Genomic DNA, 25,422 nt, shown 5'->3' on the forward strand with positions numbered 1-25,422 from the left:
TGTCTTGAGAATTACATAACCAGAGCAGGCGATAAAAGAGTATTTACTGTGAGATGAAACTGCAGGATTATGTCACAATGGCACATTCTCTGTGGCCAATGATTAACTGGGTCAGATAGTTCATCTCTGATCTAATCTCAATGCCACTAGGAGCTGACACTTGCCTTGCCCTCTGGGGACCCTGAGTGAAGTTCTGTGTGTGAGCCCAGGGCTGCAGGGGCACAGCTGAGCTCAGCCAGCCTGGCTGGGTGTGACAGGGACCAAAAGCAGCCCTGGGAGCCAGCATGGAACTTGGCACAGGAACTCCTGCATGGACAAACCTGGTACTGCACAGGGAGGAGCGCTCTAGAAATGTGCCAGAGTAAGCTCTTTTCTGACCCAGAGATGGGGCAACTGAGAGGCATTTTAAACACTTTTATTCCATTTTCAGTCTCATGTGAAGGGTGAGACAATGCAGATGTTATAATTCATGCCATCACAATCAGAAGTCAACTATTTCTTAATTACAATACACTATTAGTGTTTCTTGGTCTATCAGCTTTAGTCACACTATGCTGTAAATGTCTCAAAGCCAATCAATCATCTAAAATTACTCCTCATGAGTCCTACAAGGCATCTTTGATAGGTCTGTTTGTGAAAAATGTGTATTTTATGACTGGCTTTTTGCCAATATTAAAATAAATATGTGTTGTGTTAGAAAGTTATGCTGTGTTAATTCTCTTAAGTAATGTGTTAAATATTGTTTTAGGTTATAACAAAATGTTAAAATAGAAACTATGCTATGTAGAATACTTTTTTTAAAGAAAGGACTTGCACTGAGACAGCAATCACAGGACACCTCAATCTTTCAGAGAAAGAGAATTTATTGCTCCATCAGCAGGAGAAACAAACTTCTTCCTGCCTTGCTCAGCCCTGAAGATGCCGTCAGGATCAGAGGAAGAAGCTGACACTGCCAGAATCCTGTGTTTGAATGGAATTTATGCACCATGGATGAGGTGTATGAATATTCAGCAGGCTGTTGTTTTTAAGGGTTAATCCTCTGTTAACATGGGTCCATTTTCGGGCTTGTGCTGCCCAGAAAAGGTACCTGGACTGTCCAAACCTCTCTGTTTTTATTGTCTCATATTGTCCTAATCCAAATTGTCCAAATTATTATTACTCTAATTATATTACTATTTTTATAACCATTTCATTACTATTAAACTTTTGAAATTTTAAAAACAAGTGATTGGTGTTTTTCACATATTTCTCTAAAGTATTTAGTCTTATTTGCAAGGCCATCTTGTAGGATTCTCTACAAATTCATTTTGGACATCAATGTGTTGATCCATTTGCACCCAGGGGATGCTCTTTGCACTGCTGGGTAAATCAGAGCACATCTGCTTAAGTAACTGCAGCCACTCTCCAAAGCTATTTCCCACTGTCATTTATCCTGTTATTTCTCAGAGGACACCCAGGTTGTAAAGCTCTATGGAGAGTTCCATGAGTGAAGGTAATTAACCCCATCACAATTCAAATGAAGCTTTAAGAAAAAAGGCACTCACAGCATCACCTTAAAGGAGGCCTGAGGTGCACAAATGTAAGGCAAGATCTACAATTTCTCATCCTATTGTCTGTACCCAACTTTGGAGTTTCTTCCTGTTTTCCTGACAAAATGCTACTTAGAAAGAGCTTTAGATTTATGAGAAAAAATACAGCTATAATCAACACACTGCTGTATCTGTTAGGAAATGATGTTTTCTTTACAGATGGGGAAAAGAACTCTCACAAAATAAAAAAACTAAAATAACCCCCAACTTTGGGCTGCTATATTTACTCCTATAAAGAAAACTATGTAAATCACTACTGATAGGTTTATAAGCATGAATTACCAAGGACAAACTCTCAGAATAGCCTTAAATTTTCTGAAGGTAATTAGCCCAATATAGCAGTAATGCAGTAAAATTGTGCTGTTTATAGGAAGAGCAATGATTGTGCCACAGCTTTCCTACTCTGCTGTATTTTGTGTTTTAGTCTTTAAGTACAAGAAACCTCTTCTCCTGAATTCTGATGCCAGAGAGGATTTCATGTGCTGTAGTATTTCCAGCCATGAGAACTGTTCACAAATAATTTTTTGACACAACCTTTCCTTGGAAAATTATTTTCCCAAAGTATTTTCTGGAATCTTTGGAAGCCTAAGAGGCAATGAAAATGTGCAATAGCTAGCATGTAGAGTCTTACAGTTTGAAATTCCAAGTTGTTAAACCACTGGTGAGTAATTATTTCCATCTCCAAATATCATCTATTGTCTCATCTCCTCCCTTCTTTCCATGACACCCAGGCTAGCTTCTGCCAGGTTATCTGCAGGAAACCTCAGCAATGTTTCCTTAGGTGGGAAAGAACTGTTTCCAAAGTAAAAAAATAAATCTCTATGCTATCCAATAACTTTTGAGGAATTTACTGTAACTCCTGAAACAAGAATTGATTGATTCAATGACAGTCAAGCTTTCAGGGTTTAAAAAAACACTTTTATTTTCAGCAATGAGTATAAATTAAGAGTCACCAACATAAAAGAAATAGATACTGACCCTTAGGAGATACTATGTGAATATTTTTCCTCTTGATACCTGGCAGAAATTTTGTCAAGAAGCAATTCAGAGGTGTTACTTCTAACTAACAACGTGCCAGAACTTCTGCAGCTCTGTCCACACCTAATAACTACATTATAGTGACTACAACTTGGATCACAAAGACAATCAAACCAGGGAATAAAAACCCAACAAAATGAATATTTGAGTAGTGGAGAAAACAGAATTTTGTCATCTTTAAAGGTATGCTTCAAAAAGAACAAGCCCAGCTTGAGCTGGAATGGTTTTCTTAGCCAAGACTGGAAGATTAACGTCACTGAAAGTCAGTCTTGCACAAAATTTCTTCAGTTTCAAAATCTCCAAAGCCTCAGTGCCAGAGGCACATACCAGAGTAAGGAATACAGGATGAATAAAGAGGAAGGAACAAGAAAAATATTATGATAAACTTGCAAGAGCTTCTGAAGGAAGGGAAGCCTTTCTAAAATAAGACTTTACCTATTTGGGAGAATGTTGGTGCTTTTTTAATTTATAATGTGATGTTAATAATGCCCTAACTTTGGAGACATTTTCTTAGAAGAGATCAGAGTAACTGTGGAAAAAAGCTCAGGCTGGCAATAACCCTCCACCACGCTCTGCAATTTAGATAAGAAGTGATGCAGCTGGCCAGACTTCACTCTGAGCAGAGCAAGGCCTTTAAGTGGAACATCTGCATGCAGACACCAGCACTGTGCAAACACTTCAGGAGCACAGACGGTCAGACAGCACAAAGAGATTAATTATCTTTGAAACTAATCTCAGGGAAAATGACATAATAAATTGCACATATTCATCCCACTCATATGCTTGAATAAATGCCCAATCACTAACCAAACAACACTGGAAGGCAAAAGCCTGCATGTTTTCCCAGTCTGAGGTTCTCTCTTGTTACCAGTTTGCGGAAGGTGATTATATGCCTTACCAAGTTCAGTAAGCATCTCAACATGGAAACACAAAGAGCTCTTTTAGGTTTGATATCAAAAGAAGCCAGGTTTTTCTTTATTTTCTGCTCCACCTTCTAAACTTTTAAGGGATGTCTATTTTGACTCTATAAATAAAAACTTTTTAAAAATTAAACTGGCACCAGCTAAGCTTGATTTTACAGCAACTCACTCACAAAAACCCATTCTGTTGCCTCTGGCAAAGACTAGAGCTCTCTAAGATCCTGATGCAGTGTGTATAAGGCACCATAATTCCACTGAGCACTAAGGACAAATGCAGGCATTGATTTGCCAGGTTAGATATGCAGCAAAGGTCTTCTGGTTATTCATTACCTATAGTTGCTCTTTTATTCTGCAGTGAAACAAAGGCAAAAGCCTGAACTTGATCATCACCAAAAAAACACCCCAAAATATGTATGGACAAATGCTGAAAGAAGTAATTGAGCTTGTTTTTGAAAAATACCCTTAAGAAGGGTTGTAGAACACCAAGGAGGCAGATTTCTTCTGAAACAGTAACTTTAAACCCAAAAATCTTGTTTCAGCAGAGATTTGGTTATATTCAGAGAACATTTTTCCAGATTTCTTTTCACACAAAAACTAACATGCTTAATACTGGTATATAAAGGAAACTAACAATCCAGAGTTGAAATTACCTAATTTTGGATAATTTTGTATACTCACTCAAAAACTGAGTAAGAGGCAAACATCTCATTATTTGAGTCTAAATTCCAACTACTATTAACTTATTCCAATGTTCCCAAAAAAGCAAGAGCACACTACATTTTATGCCTATAGACATGTGAATATTCAGGTACTCTTAACTGTACTAGAACCTATGGGAGACATTCCTAACAGTCAGGATTAAATTTTACTGAAGATCTTGTCAACAAGAAGGGCTTCCAAATGTCTTCTGGATTTTTGCTTTGCAAAATGATAAAAGTTTTCTTATTTAGATGACAAATAACCAGCAAGGGTTTAGCCAGATCATGCAATTCTAGATATGATTGAAAATTAACATCTACAATGAATGCATTCTCTCCATGCAATTAGACAATAATTAAATGCTTGGGAGTCAAAAAACGTTAAGAGAAAATGTTGGAAAACAAGCAATAATCCAAGAAGTGACTTGTTCAACTGGGCAACTTCAACACTGAGAGGTTTGTTTTCCTGGCAAGAACAATTAACAGAATACCTTCACTAGGACTTTTCTTGGAAGGGGGGAAAGAAAAGATGGCAATATTCTCAGATTATAGGAAACAATAACAAGGATGCTCAGTAATTTTTTGCAAGATTTTTTTAGTTAAAAAAAGAAAGGGAATTTTTTTACTAGATTATGACGCTCACTCCAAGTAATCATGAACAAGTTTTGCTCTTTTTTTAAACAAGCAATGAGATGTCAATGTCAATAAAATTATCAACATCTAGTATACCACAAAGGCTCCCATAAAATCTGAATTTCACAATATTCATTTCACAACTTTTTGATCAGGATTCTCCTTTCAGCTCAAGAAAAACCTGAACACAAGACCCTTATTTGCCTCATAAGGGTCATCTTCATTAACCACTGCTTTCAGCTGCCACTTTACAAAGGGAACTCATCAGGACACAGCCTTGTTCCAGAACCATCTGAGTGCCACCCTGAATTTATAGCAGCACCTACACAGGAAGAAGTCACCATCAGATCAGGGCCCTGGCATCCACAGTGAGGATGCTTCCAACCAGATTGTTTCCTTGCTGAAGAAACTCAACCCCAAATTTAAGAATAAGTATGGTTTAAGGCTAAAAAAATGTTTTAGCTTCAAATAAGGTAACTCCCCATTTATACCCCAAATATTGTTCTGAATGAGTATATATACATGACTGAAACCCCAGTTTAAAGATAACAAACACAGAACAAGGTATTTTCTGCATAAGCTCTAGAGGAGTAGGAGAGGAAGCATCTTTCTACTAGCATGAATCATAATAATTACGTGTGTTTCTTACCTGCTTTTTCTACGAAAAGGTGGCAAAAGTGTTTATCAAGCTCCCTCCCAGCTAGCATCAAAAGCATGAGGTGCCTAGGTCCAGAGTCTCCCACATGCATTTAATTCTTGTCTCATCCTCTTCTACTGGAAATCTTTGACCATTACAGAGTCCGGACACCTCTATAACTATAAAATATAAAAGAAATACCTGGGCCCCCCAACAGTGTCCTCTTCAAACAGATACCAGAGAGATGCTCACAGCTATGTCACTCCTATGCAGATAAATGTTGGTTAAACATGAAACTGTCATACAGCAGAGGAAGAAGACACAAATTTGCATTTTAAACACATTGCTCTGAAATAAGATCTTAAAGAATTTTAAAGTAATAGCATGTTCTGCACTAGATAAAATAACCCCTAGGATTCACAATCAGAGTGGTATCACACTGTGTACAGTCTGCATGGGCTGACACAGCCACTGGGAACACAGGGCTGGCCTCCCCAGCAGGGCACAGAGCCAAATGCCTGTTGTGGTCTGGTCAGCAGGAGCTCCAAGTGCTCAGCAAGTTTGGCTGCAATATCATTTTATGGCTCTCTGTCACAGTAGAATTGGTAGGAGCATTAAAGATTTTACCAGGCAGTTATAAACTTTCAGTTCACACTGAAATGACTGAGATCAAAAGAACCTTCTGGAGGTACCTTGTCCAGCTCCCTGTTCAGGCAGAGTCACCTAGGAGCAGGCTGCTCAGAACCACCCACAGATGACTCCTGGCTATCTCCAAAATGGATATTCCATTGTCTCTCTGGGCAATCTGTTCCAGTGCTCACTCCCTCTCACAGTAAAAAAACTGTTTACTTATGGTCAGAAGTCTGTACTAACCAACTCCATTAACATTATTATTCCTCCTAATAAAAAGTGTCTCAAGAGAGACACTGGACATTTAAATGAAAAAACAAAAAACCCTGAAAGTTCATCGAGGAAATCTAGGAAAATAAGTCTGTTGGTGCATACCAGTGCCATGTGGCACAAATAAATGGTAGAATAAAAACCAGAAGTTCAGAAGAGCAACATTTGTGTGGCAGACAATTACATCATTCTAAGTGCTTCATCTGAATACGCAGAGGAAATGTTTGAACAGTGTTCAAATCCCAAGCTAAGCACTCTGGAAGACAGCCCATGCTAGCATGCCTTAATTTAACATGCTGCAAACTGTTACAACTGGTGAAAGTACACTTGTGTTGGCCAGACTAAAGGAAGAATTTATTCACAACATTCTGTCCTGCCTGACATGGTGAAGCCAGTACAAGTTCTAAAATACTCATATTATGATAGAAATCTGTATGCACTGGTTCTTTAAATGTTTTGCTTTTGTTTTTACCATAAACTGATAATACAGGATTTAAATTATTGGCTTTATCTCTGACCACAAGAAGCATTAGAAATTGCTGTAGCCAGAACTGCTTGCAGATTTCACAGTTTTTAGCCTGAGCATTGAAAATGTGGAATGTCTTTCAGCACCAGTTAAATCCTTGTTTAAAGGCAGCTCTTGCAATTCCTTTACACTAACTCAACTCCCTGTAAAATTTCAATTAAAAAAAGTTAAAAAGGTTTTCAAAAGTCTAAGTTTGAAGATATACTCACAGTGGCAGCATGTACCATTTTAATTGTGTATCATATTGGTTTCATGTATTTAACACATTTAAGAAGACATTAAAACATCAAGAAAGAATAATCCTTGTAAACTACTAAAAATTCCCATGATAAGCCTTTCTACAATTTAATGAAAAGTAAGACAAACCTATACCAAGAGGATTTTATCTGAAACAAAATGCCCGGTTTGAAAGACTTGTATTTAAACAGTCTGAACAGAATTAGAGGCAGCCAATTTTACCTGTTTTCTCTTATTTTTCAGAGGAAATGTACAGATGATAGAGTATGCCCAAGTCCCAAAGCACTAAAGCAGTTCATCTACAGTTGGCATTCCCAGTAAAGTGTTTTCCACAGAAGGAAGTCTAATTTGTTCAGTTCCCAAGGAAGACAGAACTTGTGACATTTCCTCATTTCCTTCCACACTGACATATCTCTATTCTAAGCACAGAAGACTTCAGATACTAGAAAGGAGTGAAAACCATGGTGTAGGAACACACCTGTGATATGGGAGGCAAACCAAGCTGAACCAGGGTCACTTTATGCACAGAACTGAAGTCACACCTGCAGCATTGAAAAGAGTCAGCTGTTAGAACCTATCCAGATCATATTTTCCAGCCATAGAAAAACAGGATTGTTTGGGTTTTTTCTCAATCATTTAGACTGAACAGACATTGTAGTGTTAATCCTCAAATTCTCAGTTACAATTCCATCTGTACTGCAATATTACAGTACTATCCAGATCATCTGTCTTTCCTGTCCAGGGCCAGTACTGCGGCATCATCAGATCACATTTAATGAAAGCACATTATAAATTTTCTTCACATCATTGATTACATTCCTCCACCATACTCCTTTAATTATATTTCCTCTTTTTTTTTTGCTCCAATAACAATCAACTTTTCTTTATTTTCAAAGCAGAGTACAACTGACCAAAAAAACTGTTGGAAGATATGATTTGCTTTTTTAAATTCAAGTTTAGGAGCCTAATATTTTCCCTTTTCTTCCTGAGCTATCATCCTGATTATCTAATAGCAGGTACTTGGTTTTCTGGACCCCAAAATTTTCCTCATAACTGGAAGTTCCTTACCACCTGCAAGAGCAATCAAAAAAATGCAAGCTATTGATAAACACCTGCACAAACAATGCAGATGCAGCGCTTGATACTGACACTACACTAAATTCCAGTTTCATAAAGATTTAGAGAAGCCACAGCACTTCCATGTACTTCAAAATTTGTGCAGCAGGTCTTTGGAAATGTAAAGCCCTGAAAATCCCTATTTTTGGGCATTCTGACACTACATTTCAAAGGAAGTACACAAAAGAGCAATAACAAAACCACAGAGACACCTCCCATCCTCCCAAGTTCAGAGTCATTAAGAAAGAACTGGTATCATAAACCACTTTCTTGGGTACAGCATCAAACACTCACCTCAAAGAATGTACTAATCATAGTCTTTCAAAATCTCAAAGTGTCATCAATATATTCCTATTTCAAAAAGAAAAAAGAAAATCAGGTTGTGTAAGCAAGATAATCATTTTTTATAAAAGATAAATCAAATCCATTTCATAATGCAAGAGAAGTCAAATCATGCAAAATATCTTCCACAGGTGAACAACAATTCTAAAGACTACAAATACAAGATGAGAGGAAATGCAACCAAATTTGCTGATAAAAGTATTTACTATTGTAACCTAACTTCTAAATTGGTTGAGCAATGTCCAGAATAATTACCCACTTAAGTCTGTTCCCTTATGTAAGAAACCACCCCAAATTCTCATTTCTGCCAGACTAGAAATAAAGCTCATTTTCCCCTTTCAGGTAAGTATTCCTTGTGCTGTTAAACCCACCACCTGTGCTCAAGACTCCCCAGTGAATCTGAACTGATCATCCCCTGAACAAACAGAAACCATCTCTCAAATTTGTTATTTCACCTTGAATAAGAGATTTGGCCCAGAGCCAAGTGTAATTGCCAACAAGTTGGGTGTTTGTTATTAAAAAAAAAAAAAAAAAGGCAGCCTGTGCTGAGACATCTTCTAAAGACACTAAACACCATCTCATTCACATGCCCCATGCTGATTTCTAGACATCTTTTTTCCAGCTTCCAGTCTTAAAAAAGGTGCCTCCTTAAAGGTACATAAAATTATTTGTATGCAGTGTGAATTTAAAAAAATATCTTATTTTCTTTGTAACCAAAAAATGCCACTGTCTTCCCAAGTGGAACTGGAGAGACAATTAAGCACAACATCAATAATCAGAACTCTAAATTTGCATGACAACTCTTGCTCCTTTTGAAAAAAAAATTAGAAAAATTATACGTTTGAGGCTGCCAAATGTTGTCATAGAAAAGAGAGAAAAATTACAATGTCCCACCATGCAGTCATATATTTCACACCTTTATTCTAGGTGAAACTAGATTTAAAAGTATCTCAATACCCTACATCAACTTTAGCATTTGCTGACATCCCCATTAAGCAGTGTATTTGCCTATCTACTACTCCTCTCCTTCAAAAAAAAAAGACATTTTCACCACATTTGCTGTAGTTCCAGGCTAATGCTGCTCTTCAGACATTGCTGTGGTTCACAGCCTGTTCAAAATTTCAGCCAGAATCAAAGTCCCCTTCTGGAAGATGCTGTGCCAAATAAATTCTTGTCCCCATCACATCAATAATCCACTCCAAAAAGTGCAGCCACCTAACAAACACCATGTACTTGTCCTAGGAGTTGGATGTATTAGTACTGAAATAAGAGCTCAAGTCACAGGAGAACTGTGGCAGAGATGTAACTGAAATCAAGTAAGTGCTTTTATACACTGAAGATCTCTGTACAGTTAAAGAAACTAAGCAGAAACATAAAAGTACATGTAATAAGGTCAAGCACAAAACTGTACTAAGATACAAAAGCTGCAAGGAATAAGGAGGATAGGAAGCGAAACCAAGAAAAAAAAGACAAGTACCAGACATCCTCACCACTTCATCTTGTCTCCCTAAGCTTCAATTACAATCAATTGCAGGTGTTATTTAACAGTGAACTGCCTCTGTTTCAGGACAAGATGTTAGAAAGGCAATGTAGCTTTGGTTTAAAAGTCAGTTCTGCTTTAAAAAAAAAAAAGCCATCTATACAAGGAAATCTCTGCCCATCTCTAACTATTCTACCTATAAGAAAAACCAAGTGTTAAGAATTCCATGATATGCTCAAAAACAGGTGGAAGCAAAACTAAAGTCTTTCCCAGACATTTTGGCACACAGATGAAGTTTCTTTCCCACCACCAAATCCTGTCAGGATCAACACTGGTACTGCTTGTACTGAACTTCTGCAGCCTGCTCACACCATCTGCAGACTCTCCTCATCCTCTTGCCCCAAGAAATGCTTTCTGTGTATTTCCACCCATGTACACAGCATGTTGAGTCACTACCCCTTCAGCATCCTCAATAACATTTTCCTTTCTCTTAGGAGAAAATTAGGGAAAAATGAAAACCATATTCCATACTTGTATATGTTGAGGAAGGTAAATTTAGCCTCACTTCTGATTGTGTTCTACAAGCAAAGTTGCCTAAATCAGACTACCAAAAAACATCAGAGAACTTATATGGCTCCTCTAGGAGTACCACACACGACTTCAGCAGCAGATCCCCAGCAGCTGAGAACATCTACACAAAAACTTCTTGACTTGACAAAAACTTTCACACACACAAATTCTCCTAACGTCCCTTTCATGTGTGGATAAGCAGGAGAACCGTGCACTCCAGAACACTGCCTGGGCAGCTCACTGAACCTCAGTGCACTGCTGCTGTCCCTTGGGAACTCCTCATGAGGGACAGGACCAAGGAAGAGGATTCCTTATGTTATAAATAAGAAGCTTGACTAGGCCAATATTCAAGCAGCAATCAATTTATTAATTAATATAGTAAACTATGAGCAACACAGCGCTGGGTACAGTGGGGGAAGTTTTCCCTCCAACTGCACACCGATAGTAGAGGCTTACAGGTATTTATAGGGGTGCTCATAAGCTTTCTCTGCAGTCTCTATTCCCAGTTTTTACTCATCAGCAGTTTCTATTCCAAATTTTTACGTCACAATTCTATACACTGTTGTGATTTAGTTTTTCTCAGGATGTACATCCCAAAAGGAGTATCCCAGGTGGTGGTGGTGGTCTGGTTTCTGAAAGAAGGAAGGAGTATTCCATCTAGTGAGGTCCAATCTCCAGGTGTGGGTCCACCTTTTGATTGCAAGGACTATAAATCTCATAACAGTGATGTCCAGCTTCCCTTGGTCAAAACTATTAATCCTTGAGTTGATGCCCATCTTCCTTTCTCAATTGCATGTTTCCTTTTTATATATTCTAAAGCTATAGTTTCAAAGGTTCTTACTACAAGCAATATTCTAAAATTATACTTCAGATGGTTATTACTGCAAAACTCTTTAAGGCTTAACTACAAGCAGAAAGTTCCTGTCAAAAAGCAACATCCCTAAAGCTTTAATTCAAATGCTCCTAAATCAACTTAAGACTCATACAGGTTAATTGCAAACTAAGGATATGTTCAAAGGCCTTCTTCCATGCTTTACTTTCCTCAGTTGTTATTAGAATTCATCTTTATAACTGTCTCGTGGTCGGTTTCCATACATATCACAATCACAAACACACACGTTGCCTGTGTGTACCTGACACGAAACGCAGCTTTGTATTTCACACGCACTGGTGCAAGCGCAGCGCAGCCATTCAGAGCCCGTGTGCGCGGGAAGGTAACCCCAGAGCCAAGGCAGAGGCCCAGAGCCTGCCCCGTGTCGCAGCAGCGCTGGCAGCGGGAGCAGGCTGCCCGAGCGTGCCTGCCGCTGTGCTAAGCCACTTAGAGAGCCGCATCCCGGCGCGGCCAGCCCGGCATGCGGGGTCCCATGTGCTCGCTGCCTGCCTACTACACACGGCGCCTGGGCTGCCTCCGGCAGCGCCACAGAGCGGGCTCAGCGCACTGCAGACACCTCCACTCGCCTTACAGACACTCCAATCCAACCCTTCTCCTTCTGGTCTTCTCTGCCACGCTATTTCACAAAAGCAGCCTGGGGCTGCAAGAAATCCCAGCAAGAGATAGCAGAACTACCATCCTCTGAACTGTCGTTTTGACTCTACCTTCTCTTTCCCCATGTCCTTTAAACACACTTCACAGAGAGAAGTCTAAAAAGAAACACCCTTATCCCCGCACAAACAAAGCTCCAAGTGTCAGAAGGCAGAGCTCTGCAAGCCAAGGCATTGTAGCTTTGGTTCTACTTTGAAAAAGTCAGTTCTACTTAAAAACAGCCTTCTTTGCTAACCAACAACAACCAACAATATTCCAGTCTGACCCCACAGCAGGGGTTAAGTTTAAGGCAGCAGTTCAAGCAGGAAAGCAGACACTTTTTACACGGAACAAAAAACAGCAGCAGCATTACTTTCAAGACCAACGCTTTTCGCATTCAATCCATAACCAAAGAACAAGTAAAAGCCCTTTAGAGTAATACAACAATATCACAAAGAATAATAATTGACTCCTTTGCTGTTCAGTGTTTGACAAGCTAAGTTAACACAATGAATATTTAAGCAGTTTAAAACTTGCACTACAGGGAATGTAGAATGCACTAAGACAATCCAGTTAAAAATCCCAATAATCCACCACCCTTACAGAGGAATTCTAGGCCATGCAATCAAAACTGGAGACAAAAATTCCTTTTCAGAAACACCTGATTATCTAGTAATTATGATGTGGTAATGCTATGAGTATAATACAGTGTCTACAGGACACTCATGCCAGCTATTACACAAGGCCTTGCTAGGAACATGACGTTCCTTTTAACATAGGCCAACCATAGCAACCCTATGGAAAACACTACAGTTGATCTAGACTAGTGATAATTTACTTGTTCTACTGGCTACCAGTAATCTTCTTGCTTTTAAACCACAACAAATATACCTCATCCCATGGTAACTTGCTCATTTCCTTATTCTTCACAGGGCGAAAAAAAGATTTTTTTTAAATGCAGTAAAGCATATTCTAATACTGTAAAGATGTTAGAGAAATAAGGGTGTGGCAAGAACCCAGGAAAAAGAAAACTGTTTATCAGTCTGTATCTAAGCCAAACACTTCCTGGTCATAATAAACGTCTGAAGTAGAAGAATCCAGAACTCTACTGCCAATCACTTTCCCCACTTCATTCTATCTTCATACTTTGAGACTAAACTCCATCAACATCTCAGTTTACTAGAAAAGCTTATTACTGCAAGAGCATATTGTTCATGGAGAGGCTCAACTTTATCAAGCAAACTGTGTTGTTACATACTCTATTCTTACGACTAGAGGAAGAAAAAGAAGAGAAGGTATTATGCCAAGAATATGCTGCCTCTTTAATGCCTCTCCATGGAAATCCAAAATGAGTAACAGTAAATCGTAAAAATAAAAATTACTGGGATTTTCACCGACAGAATTTGTTTGCTAAAACAAATATAGGAAGTCTATAACAAGTCCTACCCACGGACAAGTAAACAAAAATTCCAGCAAAACCATGCAATCTTTGAATTATAAATGAAACAAAAAAACTTGCCACATCTGAAAAAGTGCACAAAAGCCAAAAACCTGCTTTCCATGCCTTTGCCTTCTGAACTACATCAAGCCAAACCACTTCTTCACGGGACAGATCTTCCTCTTTCACTGTGGTGTTTGACATTTGTGACACCCATCTACAATATCTTCCTTCTACCTTGAAATAAACACGCTAAATGGCCAAAACCTCACCAAAACCTGAAAGTTTTGGTAGACTTTTTTTCTTCTACTCCAGGCCAAAGGCCATGTCTTTTCCTCTTTGTGTTACTAGCGAGGTGAGCAACCTGCACAGTCCAGAATCAGGACTCCACACCTCAGGACAGCATCATCATCACAAGACTACCATCTAGCTTTGCATGGAGCAAGCAGAGTCCAGTCCTTCAGTGAAACTTCCTCACTTTGCAGAATTAATGCAAGTTTCAGAGACAAAGGCAAAACAGAAAGATCATAAAAGCACTCAAACACATTCAAGCATAAGCAAGAAGGAACTTGATGTTATAGTGCAACAATGTGGGCACTCTCTCTAACACCAATCAAACTGTGGCTGAAACAATACTGGCAACTTGGAAGGTTTTCTCACCGTACTAATCAGGTTTTTACTCTACTTCTGACTTGACAGATACTCTTACCGCTAGAATCATTAGGGAATTTCCACTTCTTTCCCTTTGCTAGTGAAAGCTATTCAATCTCAGATGTCCAAGACAATAAATCTCAAAGTCTTGCATTTGGAAAAGCAAGATGTGAGCTTACAAGGAAGATGGGAAAGACTTCTTATCAGGGCATATGGTGACAGGATGAAAGGCAGTGGATTGAAACTGCAAGAGGGTAGATTTAGATTGGACATATGGATGAAACAGTTGGACTTAAGGATCTCAGAGGTCTTTTCCAAACTCAGTGATTCTGTTTCTTTGATCTGAATCAATGCACTGTTTCAGCCAAGTTACTTTTTCACTGGAATACACTTGCAAAGCACTATAGTTTCCCAAGTACCCGAGACCTCATACCAACCTCCTGGGAGGCCTTCTTAAGCTCCCATGGTACACGGAGAAACGCTGTCCCTTTATGAAATGCTTACCCTATTACGAAAAGTCAAATGTAAAGCGTCAGCTTGACTGTTACCATGCTGCTCACCTATTTGCATGAAACTGTACTTACATAAAGCGTTTTGTAATCATGCATGTAATACTATGCACCTAATGTGAACAGCAGCACAACCACACCGTCTCAAGGAACAGACTGTCCTTACAACTACAGGCACCACAAAAAACAAATGGACAGCACCTGTTGCCTACTCTACCTGTAGCTCACACATCTCAGCGGCGCTGAGATTCTATTACTCGCTGCCACACAGCTCCTCCCGTGGAGCAGCCCTCCCGGCCGGTGGGACCCAGCTCGGTCCCCCCGCGGTGCCGCTCAGCGCCCCGGGACACGCGTGCTCTCCGCCGGTTCCCCGCCCCGCACCCCCTCGCACCGACGTGGCCGCAGCCCGCGGCCGGCAGAGCGGAGCCCCGCCGGGGGTCCGGGTCCGGTCCCGCCGCCTCCTCCCCTGCTCCGGGCCAGGGCCAGCGCCCCCTCAGCGCCCCTGCCCGGCCCCGGGCGGCCGTCCCGGCCCCGCTGGGGGTGTCTGTGCCGCTACTCCCGGACGCTCTCCCCGTCCAAGGCGGGCGGGGGCCGTACCGCGCTCAGCCCCCACCCCGCCCCGGGGAGCGACTTACAGCCGGCCGCCGCTTCCCTCGCTGCGGTTTCACGGGGAGCGGGGGGTGGCGTGTCACAGCCGCCCTTCGGAGGGAGCCACACTCGCCCCATCCCCGGCGGGCAGGGGCCGGGAGCGGGACGGACCCCGCGGCACAGGAGCGACCCGCGCGCGCATCGTCCCAACAACAGGAGAGCCCCGGCGCGAGGGTTACGTAACCTCGGCCCGGCGGGCGGGGGAGGCGGGAGAGCCCCTGTCCCCCCCGCGGCCGCCGCTCGCCGACCCCTCCCGTCGCTCCCCACAGGTCCCCCAGCCCCTTCGGGCAGCGGGGAGCGCGCCCGGCGAGCCCCCACTCACCGCGCGCGGTGCGTCCCACCGGCCCCGCGCCTCCCGGCTCGGGCTTCATACGGGCAGAAACGTGACCGGCCGCCGCGCGCCCGCCCCGCCCGCGCTCCCATTGGCCGCGGCCGCGTGACGCTAGCGGGACGCGCGAGCGGGGGCGGGGCGCGCGCCGCTGCCATTGGCCGCGCGGGCCGCCGCTCACTTTACATAAGCCTCACGTGTGGCACCATGTTTCCACCGACAGCCGCGGCCGCCTCCCGAGCCTGCCCCGCCGCCGGCCCGCCCCTCCCCTCCCCCGCGCCGCCGCCACCGAGGCCCACTCACCGCCGGCCCCCACGCCGCCTCCCGCCGAAGCCACGGTGGCTCCGCTCGCCTCCACCCGCGCCCCCCGCCCGCCGCCACCGCCGCTACTGGACCGCCGGGCCGGGGAGGATGGATTGGGGGGCAGCGGTCACGTGACCCACCAGGGAGAGCGGCTCCGCCCCCGCCCGCTCGGAGCCGCGCGTGACGTGTCGTGCGCGCGCGCGCGGGCAGAGGCCGTTGGCGGCCGGGGCGCGCGCGCCGGGCCTGGCCCGGGCTCCTCAGCGCAGCTCGGCCCCACCTGAGGGCCCCGCGCTCCCGGACAGCGCCCGGGCCCGCGCAGGCCGCGCCGCAGCCCCCGGGAGTCACCCTGCCGCCGCCGCTCGGTTCGCTTACATAAGGCAGCAGCGCCCGCATCCCGTTTCCTGGTGCTGCCGCCCGCGCTGGGTGCACGCCCTGAAGTTTCCAAAGTGCCCCCGCGTATTGTTCAGGAGGCGCCGGGTCACAAAGCAAAGGGCGGCGCAGGGAGCGTAGGGCTGCAGCTTTCTCCCGCACTGGCCGGCAGCATCAGTCTGAGTAACTACAACAACGATTAAACTAAGAGTTTCCGAGCTCTCAAACGTACTGTTCTTGGCAACAGTATTTCCGCATAGTAACACGTTACCATACGATTGCTTTCAGTTCTGACTGTTTAAAGAAGTTTTTCATATTTATGAAAAGAATATTTCCCCCTTGTGTTCAAGGAAAATAGAGACCATTGACATTTCCCATCTCACAGTAAGGAAGAATTTAACGAGTTCTTGTACATTGGTCACACAGGTTTCTGCTCAGGCCCCTGCACCATCCAACCTACACTGGCAGAGGACCTGAGCAGCTCGGTGAGATAACCCAATAACCCACTGCTAAACGCCTCGGCCTGCTCCAGCCGCCACATCTTCCAAGGCTAGGGAGAGCAATCAGTAGCTGAGAAATTATTGTTCGTGTGTGCAGATTCTGAGCTTCCTCTGTCTCCACTGTGGTAGATGGCTTTGCAAAGAGGGAACAGAGAATGTGCCAAAGCCACGTTCGGGCTGACAGCGTTTTACACTCACTGCATGCATGCAGTTGCTCCCCAGGATGAAGCACAGGACAGCCATCAGGGCTTCCACTGTTATCTGCAAAATGAGGTTAATGCCGCTTCCCTCCCTCACTGCGGTGTTAAGGATAAGTCCATTAGGTACACAGATATTTATGCTCTGTTACAGAAACAGCCTGTGAGTAAAGGACTGTGGAGTATTTAACTGCTGGGCAGGAGAGGGGGTGGGCAGCGGAAGCATTAGGACCAGATTCTGAAACTGGATTTGTTGCAGTGCACAAGTCAGCTTACCAGGATACCATTCTTAGGTTGCGCTCCTCTGAGGAGTCTAATTTTAAGACTAATCCTAATTAGGTAGTCTTTGTGTGGTTTGGTCAACCCGTTGTTGGTAGGCCTTCACATCCTGAATTTTACTGTCTTTTTGTAAGTTCTTTGCTTTAGGGTTAAAGGGATGTAGAATAATAGTCTTGGTTTCCATGGGATGTTGTTTTTCATGTTACATGCCAAAAATATCTGTACCTGACTTTGTGCTAAGGGCTGTGGTCTCTTACCACAGTTCCAACTAAGGCACTTCAACCAAAGCAAAACCTTGAGATCTACACTGTCCCCCACCCCATCAGATTACAAATATGAGAAGGATGGCAAACCATGGCACTGTGTTAGAGCTAAATGAGTTCCCAGGACACACGTTCCCCACTGCAGCAGGACATGCCAGTCAGTACCTTTCCTACCCTCTGGTAACTACCAGAGTCATTACTTGAATTCTGCTTATTTGAAAGGGATACTAATCAATTTTTCAGTCAAGCTTATGGGAATAATTTTAAAGTTCTATGCATACCATCTTTTAGTAGTTACAGCTTTATATTTAATATACCAAAAAACAGGGTAAGTTGTGTCACTCAAAATGTGATTATGCACCCTGAACAACTTCAGTCCAAATCCTGCAACTTCCAGAAAATTGGCACAAGAGAAATCATGTGTGTAGATAGAAATTATTCCAGACACCTCCAATTTGAAGTAACAAAGAGTGCAGGCATATGGTTTCTAAAGGAGTGAATATTGCTATTGACTCATCTACTAAGAAACAAAGCAAAATAAAGTTATTGCAAAATTTTACGGGTTCTACATGTTTGTTTTGAAGGTCACTTTAACTGTTTGGCAGGAGTAAAATACGTATATGCACCCACAAATAGTTCTAAAGAACAAAAGCTTGTAAATAAAGCATTGAAATGGCCGTGGTTTTTTCCCAGCTCTGTTTATTTTGTGTGTCTGTATGTGTGTGTGTGTGTTCAGTTGTAACTCTTGGAGCATGGCAGAACAAATCACTGCTATGTGCACCGAGCCCTTTGTGTGCCTCGCACACCCGGTCCCACTCCGGCGCTGCCCCAGGGCGGCTCTGCCCGACGGGCTGGGACACAGCTCCGGACACTGTCCCAGGGAGGGCTGGGACACAGCTCCGGACACTGTCCCAGGGAGGGCTGGGACACAGCTCCGGACACTGTCCCAGGGGAGGGCTCGGGACACAGCTCCGGACACTGTCCCAGGGCTGGGACACAGCTCCGGACACTATCCCAGGGCTGGAGCGCAGCTCCGGACACAGCTCCGGGCACTGTCCCAGGGCTGGAGCACAGCTCCGGGCACTGTCCCAGGGCTGGGGCACAGCTCCGGGCACTGTCCCAGGGCTGGAGCACAGCTCCGGACACAGCTCCGGACACTGTCCCAGGGAGGGCTGGGACACAGCTCCGGGCACTGTCCCAGGGCTGGGACACAGCTCCGGGCACTGTCCCAGTGCAGGGACACAGCTCCGGGCACTGTCCCAGGGCTGGGACACAGCTCCGGGCACTGTCCCAGGGAGGGCTGGGACACAGCTCCGGGCACTGTCCCAGTGCTGGGACACAGCTCCGGACACTGTCCCAAGGAGGGCTGGGGCACAGCTCCGGACACTGTCCCAGGGCTGGGACACAGCTCCGGACACTGTCCCAGGGCTGGGACACAGCTCCGGGCACTGTCCCAGAGCTGGGACACAGCTCCGGACACTGTCCCAGGGCTGGGACACAGCTCCGGGCACTGTCCCAGGGCTGGGACACAGCTCCGGACACTGTCCCAGGGCTGGAGCACAGCTCCGGGCACTGTCCCAGGGCTGGGACACAGCTCCGGACACTGTCCCAGGGCTGGACACAGCTCCGGGCACTGTCCCAGGGCTGGAGCACAGCTCCGGGCACTGTCCCAGGGCTGGGGCACAGCTCCGGGCACTGTCCCAGGGCTGGGACACAGCTCCGGGCACTGTCCCAGAGCTGGGACACAGCTCCGGGCACTGCCCGGCTCCCTCGTGCGGCCCCGCCGGGAAAATGCTGCTCCTGTGGGGCTTGCTATGGAATCCCGCTGCTCCTCACACTTACATCAGTAGATTTTTAGCCACACACGCAAATGCCGACTCTTTCCCCAGCATACATATGAAGTAGAATTTTTGCTTAACTGAAGCAATTCAGTCGGGTCTGATAAGCAGCAACATATTGACAGTATCTATATTTTTAAAGGGGAAAAAATCCAAGTCTTTCAATATGGAAAAATAATGATTTGAGAACACCTGAAAAACTACCTGAGGACTGCTTGCTTGGATTTGCTAAGGAAATAAGGCTCCTCTTTTTGAATAGCGTGCTTCCCTATCCACTTGTAGAAGTTGCCTGTTCCGAGATACTCCACAGCACTGACGGAAGTGTATATTATTTAAAAAAAAATCAATACTTTACAGCTGGAGCCCACGTCTAATTCTTCATTTCCTAGGTCTAATTACTCACCATTTACAGTGACGCTGACAGTCATTGATTCTTGCAAAGATCCGGAAAGGCTTTTTTGCTAATGAGCAAAAGTCGTCACTCTTACTCTCCATACAGACAAAGGAGGAGGAAAGGAAAAAACCCACTTTGCTCATTACCAGTAAATATATGGACAGGTTTTTCTAAAAGAATTGGAGGGTGTAAGAACAAACTGTGCCAAATAGACAGCAATATCATACAGTTTTGAGAATGCTTTGATTAAAATGCAAAGCAATGTAAAAAACCTGATAAAGAACTTCAACTCAAGCAGCAAGTTCCTGAAACATGCTGCAGTTCAAAAGTCCTTGGCACAAGTGTCTGCTTGTCGCCAGACAGAAAACCTTGGCTAACAACTTCTGGGGAATGTAGGTTTTCTTACTATTCTTACTGTTTTCTAACTATTCTTATTAAACTCAGTTTCTGTTGGCAAATACAGTGTAATTTTGTGTTCCAAATATCTTGAAAAGTGACACATGAAGGAGCTCTGAATTGTTCTTTTAGAAGGATACAATGGAAGGGGTGTATCTCCCCACTATACCTCCATGTGCTTATCCCCAAGCTCATGAGCATGATTTTAGAAGGAAACAGCTCAGAGCATTCCAGGTCTGAGATCCCGCTGTTCAGTGTGTATTAGCAACTCATTTTCTGCAGTCAGCCTCACAGAAGGCTGAATGAAGAGAGGTTGAAATTGAATTCACAGGGCTGAAAAGGGGTTTAAAGCTTCCTGCATAACTCAGAGAGTGATAGTTTGTGATTTCACGGTCTGCCTCAGGTGATCAAAGTCCTTACACATCCACCAAAAGGAACAGTCCTACCACCTCCACTGAGTTAAAAATCAGTGATTATGCAACTGTACTGTTAGTTAGGTTAGGAAACCAACTTGACTGAAAATATCCCATGAAAGAAGTTTTTGGTTGGATTACATCACAGCTGTGGGAGCACAAAAGCCAAACCAAAACAGGATCAAAGAACATATTTTGAGCTGGAGCGAGGATCCAAGACCAAGAGAAAGATCAAATTACAGAGTTAGGCACTTAAAATGAAATTTGCACATCATTAGATTAGCATAAGAGAGCTAATAAGAGATGCCAAGCAGGAAAGTGCATCCTTGTTCTTGCCTGCTGTGTTGGATTTATACATCCTCTTCTGCCCTGAAAGAAAGTGATTACATCAGGTTGGGCTTCACCATTCGAAAGCATCCAGACATTTCTGCCAAAGACAGCTTTCACAGCATTTCTGAGCTGATCTAGCATTTCTCTTCCATCGAGGGCTTGGCACCACTGCCACCAAGTACTCATGGTCTTGACTGTTCCTTTTCCCACTCTGCTTGGCCCCTCAGTGAGCCAGTTCAATCTGTAAATCTCTCAGAAAGCTCCCTGGGTTTGTTTCCTGCCTGTAAGCTGCTGAGTATTCCTTGGTGAGAAAGTACAGGTATGGTTCCCAAGTTAGGTACACATAAGGTTCCCAAGTCTAGGTATGCCATGGACCATGGACAGGACATTGAAAAGCTCTTTTAAAGGCAATGAGACTGCAGAAAATATTTCCACAGCTTTTGATACCTGAGGGGCACTCCTTTCTGGATCAAATTTGCCCATATTTAGCAGGTGTTCTTGAGACACCCAAATTCTTCAACAGACACCTGAGCATCCAGGCATAGGACACAGTGCTGGACCTGGAGCACGGTGTATTCCAACCCTTGCCTCCCCACTGTTCCTAGTGCACACTCTTTGCATTGATTTCAGCTCTGCATTTGCTGACCAGAGTCTGTTTACTGCCCTCTGTCGTGTTTGTGATCTGCTTTTGGGTTCACAGCTGCAGAGTGAAATACAGTGAGAGACATACCTTCCTTTACAACCAGAATAAGGGTAGAGAGACAATATCTGGGCACTGACTTCCCCACCAGTGAGCATTTATGCAATTTTTATTAAATAATCATTACATAAATTGTTGGATTAGGTCTTGGCATGGGATTGGAGCTGGACTTGCTCACAGGTAAACTGACAATCACCATGCCAGAGTCGTGCTCTCAGCTACTGGGAATTGAGGCACCCTCCCTCCTTACTTTGTTTTCATTTTTAACAAATATGATAACATTAACAGATTATAACAGAAACATTTGTAAGAACCTGGATGCTAAGTGGCAAATAGCTGGGATGTGTTGCAGCACAGTGACTGCCCTGCCTGTCACAGTCCCAGGCCTGGCTCCAGCCATTCCTCCCACAACAGAACTAATTATAGACCGGTGATTTGGACTTGTTGAGGAAGGAAGAGCCAAATTTTAAATGGGAAAGAGTGTCTTTCTGTATAATTCTGGAGAGTGTCTCTTAATTAAAAACACTTCATTTTCAGATTGGATTTCCCATTACTCCTCTGTGTCAATTAATTTTCCGGCTTTCGTTCACACTTGAGCTGTTTTGAGCTGCTTGTTGCTGCTCCTGCAGTCAGCGGAAGCTTGGGTTTGTTTTCAGGAGAGGGTGTTCAGTGCCTGCCTGAGTTTGCTTCAGGAAGAAAACCTGATGTACCTGGCCACACTACTGAAAACAAAGCAGGGATTTTAATAATCAGGCATTGCAAAAGTTCCTTGTACTAAGTCAATCTGAGAGACTTCAGTAAACAAAGTTGTACAGATGCTATCAATAAATTGAAGTTTCTGATAAGCGATCAGAAATTGTTTTTGGTTAATTCTAACCAATTAGAAAAAAAAGAGAAAGGACAGCTCACTTTGCACACTGTCATTGAAACATAGAACCAGGGGGCAAAGGATTGATACAAAGTGTGTTTGGATAAATCTCTTTTATGTAAACTGAGGACTGCTTGGCAATTGCTCAAGAGAGGAACTAAACCAAAGGGGGCAGAAGTCTTTCCCATCTTTGTGGATTATCTGGTATTTAATTGGTATGAGATTAACTCCAGTCCTTTACTAAGTGCAGCTCTGGGGACAAAATCCTCAACTACCTCGTTTCCCAAGTGTAAAATTTCTTGAGAATTATGTGGCTGGAATATCCTTGGGATTTCTTCCTATCTGTCAGTAGACAATACATTTAAAATTACCATGCATGTGAATGGGGAGAAGCAAACAAGCAGACAAAATCAAAACGATCAGCCTTTTTTACACAGAAACCCACTAAAATATAGTACTCATTACCATAATGAGACATAATATGTCATGCTTCATTAGCAGTGGAAAAACTCTGGAACTCACTGCTTTTGTTGTGTAACTTCACAATAAAAAAAATTAAACAAGTTAAGTCAGTGAATAGAAAAAATGAAAACCCAAACCAAACCAAAATCTTACATTTCTTAAAGGAGAATGGTTAAAGGACATTTAAAAAAAAAGGCAGGAATTAGTATTCCTAAGTAATATTTATTTAATTTTATTTCCTTAGAGGAAAGGCTGTGCTACATGAAAGCAAAGGAACTATATTTGAGAAAAATTGAGTAGCTAGAACAAAACAGAAAGATGAAAGAAATCTTACCTTGCCAAAAAGCCTAGTTGTGAGACATGCTTTCCAAACACATTTATAAAAATGCTGCTCATGGTTTCTTTGGGTCTGGATAGAGAACTAAGTGAGCATTGGGGTGTCTTTCTTTCCAGTGGGTCTAAAATCTTATCCAGCCACCTTTCATTCCTTTTATTGGTATGGGGGATTTACAATTTTAATTTTGGTTCCCCAGCCCTGCTCTCCTACCGTGCATCACCCCCCAGCTGTGGTTGGTAAAAATGCTGGTGGCTTTTGCTGCCTTCATTTACCACTGAAGAAAGCAGTGCTTAGGTGGGAGACTGATTCCTCTCATGCCCTCTTGGTCTTTGTAAAGTGAACACAGTGCAAGGAAGACTTGGGGCAGCCTTAGAGTACACCTGCATTGTAGTGGCAGCCTGAGAGGGCGTATCCAAGTCAGCTTTGAGGTAGTGGCACTCCCTGGACAGGCTCAGAGCTGAGTGGATGGAAAGCCCACCCAAGGAAGCCAGGAGTGCTGAATGATGGAGCTGTGGTGCCAGAGCCCTGCTCCAGCTGGGAGCTCACAGCAGTGTGGGCAGGCTGCAGTCCTGCTGCTACTGCCCCCCCCCCCCCCCCGACTCTTGGTGCCTTGAAGTTGGCTGAAGTGTTTCCTCGTGTGCTCCCCAACTCATGGCACTGCCAGAAAGAGGAGAATTTTCCTCTGCAGAAAGACTTTGCACCTTGGCTGTGTTGGTTTTGCTGTAGTCCTACCTGGGATTCCCTATCAAGGGTTCCCTAACTCACCTTGGAGGAGGGTTAAAAGCAAACAGGTGTTTTGATTAAACACCACAGCTCGTATTTAAAGACTGGGCTAATCCACTTCAGCTGTGCTCTGGCCTAGTCAGAGAGGATGCTGTCCTGCTCTTCAAGGCACTTCAGAAAGCCAACTGAAAAAGGGACTATTTTTAAAATGACAGATTTTAGACTTCACTGGAACCTAATAACCAGTGAATCAACTTTTCTTGTCATACACTGACTCACTACTGAGACAACGTCTCCTCAAGTTCTAGAATGCAATTAAAGCTCATTGTGTCCCTATCTATAAGCTGTTCCCTCACTATAAACTTGATCATTAGAACTTGGACTCACGTCCCTCAGAAGTACAAATCAGTGCCCAAGACCAGAGACCTGGCACTTCCCACCTCATGAGGCCCTTACACCACACCTGGATTGTGAGATGGAGAACCTTGCAATTCACACTGAGGTAATGTCAAATGTCAGTTACAGCAGCCAGGTCTATTTGAATGAAGTTTTCCCAGCCACACATTGGATGACAGTACAGTGAATTGTATAGGGAGACTATTAACAAAATATACTTGGAAATTGCACTGGGCCCATCCAAGCACAGCCACTGCTCCTGAGGTGAGTGCATTCCCTTGTTTCCCATTTGGGATGCCACAGAATCCTGTTCTACCAGTCCACTACAATCAAAGTGAAACAACAGGAGAAGACCTAGTATGAGGACTTGTGTATTTCACATTCAAAAATTATGCTACTTATTGCATACTTTAATAGCTTCATCTGAAACAAAGCCTCACTTCCCCTTATATAAAATCAAGATTTTTTTTCTTTGTCATTAATGGCACCGGCGGAGTTAAGATTTTATAATTCCAAAAATATTTTACAAATAAAGCTCTATTTTTCAAAGTTTACCCTGATATATTGTAATTTCTATTGTCTACTTTGTCAAAAACTTTTATCAAAGTGTTAATTGATTTACTGCGAGGTGGAAAGGCAAAAGCATACCAGGAATTGATTTCTTAGCTCATTGTTAAGAAAACTAAGAGTGAAAGTTGAACACTCTTTTGTGTGAAGCTTTGATGGTCAAATTAGACACAAGTCTCCTTATTTTCAGAATCCTGTTCTCATCTCAACACCATCATTATCATAAGCATGGATGATGGTCTCTGCAGCACACCAGCATTTAGTTTTTTTAAAGCTTTTTGGTTTTAGATCCAGGACACAGAACC

General features: G+C 43.4%; 1 protein-coding gene across 9 annotated transcripts in view; it reads right to left on the minus strand.

The window, feature by feature from the left end:
- Positions 1–16,152, minus strand: part of PER2 (period circadian regulator 2) — a 47,984-nt gene extending 31,832 nt beyond the window's left edge. Inside the window, exons 1-4 of one of the 9 annotated variants that reach the window (XM_050977824.1) lie at positions 16,086–16,152; positions 8,589–8,645; positions 7,657–7,720; positions 5,528–5,688 (exon numbers count right to left, since the gene is read on the minus strand). The gene's annotated coding sequence lies outside the window, so the exon portion shown is untranslated. The other 8 variants (XM_050977822.1, XM_050977821.1, XM_050977823.1 and 5 more) reach the window with 8 other exon arrangements.
- Between the last annotated feature and the right edge of the window lie 9,270 nt (positions 16,153–25,422).

Source organism: Serinus canaria, chromosome 9 (genome assembly GCF_022539315.1).
Source record: "Serinus canaria isolate serCan28SL12 chromosome 9, serCan2020, whole genome shotgun sequence".
NCBI lineage: Eukaryota > Metazoa > Chordata > Aves > Passeriformes > Fringillidae > Serinus > Serinus canaria.